We start from the raw sequence: 5472 nt of genomic DNA, 5'->3' as shown, positions 1-5472 counted from the left end.
TCACTAGGGGATCTGGGCAAAGGCAAAGCACAGACTCAAACCATGGGTCCGGCAGCTCCTGGAGCACTCACTCACTTGGCGCCGCGTGCATGGGGGCTGGGAGAATCTACACGCCCCGCCCCAGCCAGAGAAGTCCCTGGGGTTCTGAGTGAGGACCTCCTCTCTGCCGCAGGTACAGGGAGGCCAGAGGCTCCGTCTGTAATGTCGGCGGGGTCCTGGTTCGCACGCTCTGCCCTCAGGGCGTAGATGGGAAATACCTGGCTCTCTCTGTGAGTTTCAGCTGGGACCCGTGGTGGTGTGGGCCAAGCACAGACTTGAACCCACGAGTCCAGCCTGGCCTCAAACTTTCGATCCTTCTGCCCCAACCTTCTACTGTGCTGAAATTACAGGTGTGTGTCACCACGTCTGAGTTGTTTCAAATCTTTTGACAACATTTTCAGTAGTTTTAATTTTGGTCTTTCTGAAGAATATGTGGTAGCGTCTCCTTCTGTCTTTAACTTGTATTTCTCTCACAACTAATGATCTTGAGGAAACTTTTCCTTTATTAGATATTTAAGTATCTTCTTTTGTTAAGTATCTGTTCAAACATCTTACCTTCATTTTAAATGGATTATAAGAGGTTTTAAAAATTTATTATTAACAAGTTTTAGGGTTTTTTTTTTTTTTTACATGCCCTAAATACCAGTATTTGTGAGTTACCTGTGCAGCAATTTTTTTGAGCTGTCTTAGGACCTCATATACAATGCCATCTACAAATAAAGGGGTTTTGCTTTTCTTTTTTTTTAATCTGTATGTTTATTTTTGTTGCCTAATTGCAATGGCTAGGACTGTTTAGTGAGAAACAGAAGTTTTAAATAATAGACATCCTCACCTTGCTCCTGATCTTTTTAAGAAACAGTCCAAATTTCTTCACTAGGTGTAAATGTTAGCCACAATTTCACAGATGCCCTTTAACAGAGATGATGACGTTCTCTTCTACATCTGTTTGCTGAAAGGTCTTCTGCTCTGTTTTGTTTTGTCTTATCACAAAAGGATATTGAATGTTGTCAAGTTTGAGGTGGTTTTGTTTTTATGATGGCAGGCCTTGAACCTGAGGTCTCACCCATGCTAGGCAAGTGCTCTGCCACTGAGCTACATGCCTAGCCTAAGTAACTTTTTTCTAAATCTTCTAACAATATGTTTTTCCCTTTTACTCTGAATTACACTGATTTTTTTTTCACATTGCACCAGCCTTTTTTTTGAAGGGAAACTTGATGTGATCATGATATATTATATCTTTATATTGTTCTTGATTCAATTTACTAAAATTATATTTGTGTCTGTTATAAAAAATTTTTGTGTGTTATTTATTTCCTATAATGTCTTTGTTGGATTTAGGGTTATGTTGATCTCATGAAGTGGTTAGGAAATGTTCCTTCTTCTGTCTTCTTTAAGTATCTGTTCCAGACAGGAATTACTTCTATAAATGCTTGATGGAATTCAATGGTAAAACAATAACAATGGAGCTTCTTCTTTGGTATTTGATAGCATATTCAGTTTCTTTAATATTTAAGGCTATTCTGATTTCTGTTTCTTTTGGTATCAATTTTGCTAAGTTGTATTTTTGAAGAATTTGTTCCCTTTATCTAAGACGTTGAATTTTATTGGTATAAAATTGTTCAAATATGCTCTTAACCCATGTAAATATTTATAGATTTGTAATGAAAGTCTCTCTTTTGTTCTTGGTATTGGTAAATTGCATTCATTTGCTCTCCAACCCTCTTGCCCTTACTTCAAAGGTACTCAATTTTTTCAGCTTAAAATGGTCATTTATTTACTAATTTTTAGATCTTTTGCCTTTTCTAATATAAACATTTAGCGTTTCCCTAAACTTTGCTTTAGCTCAATCCCATAAATTTTTATATATTATGCTCTCATATTTCCTTTGAAATGTCTTCTAATTTTTCTACGGTCTTTTTCTTTTACTCATGAATTATTTAGAACTGTGTTTTCAATTTCCAGATATTTCAGGTTTCTCTTTAAATCTGGTTTTCATTTAAATCTTATTAATCTCTAATTTAATTTCATTATGGTTATAAAGTATACTCTTCATGAATTTGATTCTTTCAAATGTCTTGAGATCTCTCATACCCCAACACACAGTCTGTGTAAGTGAATATCTGATGTGCCCTTGAAAAAAAGGAGTATCTTGCTGCAGTTGTCTTACCAACATCCATTACATCAAGGAGGGTAATAATCACATATTCTGATTGTTGGTGTGTAGCTGTATAAACTGCTGGCATAGTAGTGTTAAATCTCTAACAATACTTGTAGGATCATCTATTTGTTCCTTTAATTTTGACATAATATTTGTTATTTGGATCCCACCACTTGCGGATATAAGGCAGAAGGATTATTATAGCCCAGGAATTTGAGCTCAGCTTGAGCAATACAGTGAGACGATGTCTCTAAGAAGAAAAATCATTCCAATATACTGACAGTTTTATCACTATGTAATGCCTCTCTCTTTACCTCAAATGATATTATATGTCTTCAAGTCTACTTTCTTTCATATTAACATAGTCAACGTGGCCTTAAATTTACTGTTTCTATGGTATACATTTTTCTATGAATTTACCTTATTATGTCTTTATATTTAAAGCTTGCCTCTTACAGACAGCAGACAGATGGATCTTGGTTTTTGTTTGTTTTTATCTGTCCTGACAATGTCTGACTATATGTTGGATATAGGTGGATAAATGTTTACTGTTTTAATATGTTCCCCTTTACTCTCTTTAGTGCTTTAGTTCCTTTTCATCCTTTCTGTTTGAATACTTTTACAATATTCAATTTCAATTTGTTTTTTTGGCTTCATAGACATGTGTTTTGCATATCTCATTAGGGTTGTTCTAGGGACTAAAATATATGTATCTGAACTTTTTACAGTCTCTTTGGAGTTAATAATTTATGACATCACGCAATATACACAAATGCTATAGTAGTGTAAGTACATTTACCCTGCTCATTTTTCATGCTAGTTGTCATATATCTACCAACACTGCAAATCATATGTTAATATATCTGTAGACATTACAAATCCCACAGTACAATGCTATAAATTTTGTTTAAAATAATATTAATTTGTTTAAATACATGAAAAGGCAAACATTTGCTTTTAAATATTTACTTGTACACTTATTATTTCTGATGCTATTCAGTCCTTCCCAAAGATCCAACTTTCCATCTGGTATCATTTTCCTTAGACCTAAAGAGTTTTATTTAGTTTTCTTACCCTGCAGGTATGCTGATGTCAAAATGCCTATGCTGTCTTTTATCTTAAAATGTCTTTATGTCACTATTTGTCAATGGGAAGTAATATCTGATATAAAATTTACACAAAAAAAGTAAAGCATGTAAGGCATGGTAAATATACTGGTATACATAACAAGATCATTTTCTTCATTCACATTTTTAAAAACAATAGCAAACACCTGTTTGGAAGGCCTCGAGCAGTTATATCCACTGCTAATATTTCTGTGTCTTTACACTGTTTTTCTGATTGTGTAAGCCACAATTATATGGAGGAAAACAGGATCAAAACATGGTTAATACAAGAAAGTACATAAAGAACTGTTGCAACTCAGAAATAAAACTTTGTAAACAGTGAAGAACCTGTTTTACTCCAAAAAGGAATCTAACATTTGAGTTAAAAATAATAGTTACAGATTACAGTAACTGAAAATTATTTATAATTTTCCTAATGAAGAGTCAGGGTCTGTTTTCCTTCCCCTTGAATCTCTGTTAGCCTATCCTACTATTACCAGTGACATGAGAAGAGGTGACCTGATGGTAGTTCTGGGACTAGCATTTCATAAGCTGTAGCTTTGATGCCGTTTTTATAGAACCCTTGCCAAACGTGAGATGTCTAGTCTGGTTTGCAGGAAAGACCATGTAGAAATAATTGAGCCCACAGGGAAAGAAAGTGAGTGACCTATTTGAGTATGACCTATAGCCTTCTCCCAGTCAAGGACCATGCATACGGACAGAGTTGGGCTGGACTCTCTAGACAGGCCATTTTCTGGCTGCATGCCACGGAGTGACCACAGCCAATACTATACACAGAAAGGGCCGGGAATATAGTTCAGTGGAATCGCGCCTGCCTGGCAAGCATGAGGTCACGAGTTCAATTCCTGGTACCAAAAAAAAAAAAAAAAATCATGAAAAATACTATACACAGAAGAATTGTGAACCCCAGTTCTGCTCAAATTGAACCCATAAAATTATGAAATATGACAGTTGCTTTAAGCCACCAAGCTTTGGAGTAATTTGCTACATACTGATAGGTAACTGGCACAATAGCATTCTGTTTAAAATAACTAACAATAATGTAGGGTTGATAATATAAAAGTGAAATGACGACAATAACAAAAATGGAAGACAGTAAATGGAAATGTAAAGTTGTACCTTAAGGATATATCAACTTAACTAGAACAAAAGAAATAAAGGATGAATATTATAATCCCTGTAGTAATCAATAAAAAACTTCTATCTAAAAAGTCAAAAGAGGTTATAAAAAGAAACGCTCAAACATACTTGATAAATCCAAAAAAGGCAGGTCAAAAAGAGATAAAAAAAAAATTAATGAACATAAACAGAAAAGTTATAAACCTAAAAAAACTTAACAGTAATTATATGTAAATAGAGACTGAAAAATATAGCCTGTCAGACAGGCAAATAAATGTAAGGGCTGGGGGTAAATCAGGTATGGTAGAAAATTAAGGTGCATGTTTACATTAAAATAAAACTGTTGCAGTAAAAGACACATTGCCATACTCTTCTTCAAACTATTCCCTGTGATTTCAAACACACTTACTCCATCACTCATGCCACTTCCTGAAACAGTTCCTTAAGTTCTTTTTCATGAGTATCTTTAGTTGTGCTCTCATGACTGCCTTAGTGTCCTGAATCCATCCAAAATGTTTACCTTTCATGGTCATTTTTGACTTGCAGAAGAGCTAGAAGTGGCACAGGGCCAGGTCCAGTGAATAATGGGACACACTGAGGACACAGTGTAATATTTTTGTGTGCCTGACTTTCTGCTGGATAGCATCTGGCAGTGGTGTTCACCATGTGTGATCACATCTCATAAAGACATTCATGAAAGAGGACTTCGAGAGCAGCTTTCAGAAGTGGCAAGGATGGAGAGGAAACAAAATGGCAGAGGCACTCCGCAGCAAAATTCAGCCTCCCTGAGATCCAGAATCCAGACACCTGGAAGGTAACATGGCAAAGAGAAAACAAGAAGTAGATCTCTGAGAATCAGGAAGGAATCAGGAAGGAACTGAAGGAAAGTTAGCCGCCACAAGGAAGGTAGAGAAATGCAGAGAAAAGAACAAAGCAGGGGCTGGAGATTTAGCTCAGCGGCAAAGCGCCTGCCTGGCAAGCGCAAGGTCGTGAGTTCGGTTCCCGGTACCGGAGAAAAACCAAAAAAAA

At 35.8% G+C, this 5472-nt stretch overlaps 1 protein-coding gene across 1 annotated transcript in view; it reads right to left on the bottom strand.

Annotated features, from left to right (window-relative positions):
* Window positions 1-5472, bottom strand: part of Sohlh2 (spermatogenesis and oogenesis specific basic helix-loop-helix 2) — a 77262-nt gene that overhangs the window by 47068 nt on the left and 24722 nt on the right. The window lies entirely within an intron of this gene.

The sequence above is a fragment of the Chinchilla lanigera genome, unplaced genomic scaffold (genome assembly GCF_000276665.1).
Source record: "Chinchilla lanigera isolate Chin_1 unplaced genomic scaffold, ChiLan1.0 scaffold00030, whole genome shotgun sequence".
In the NCBI taxonomy this organism is placed as follows: Eukaryota; Metazoa; Chordata; class Mammalia; order Rodentia; family Chinchillidae; genus Chinchilla; species Chinchilla lanigera.
This window is presented reverse-complemented; position numbering and strand designations above follow the sequence as displayed.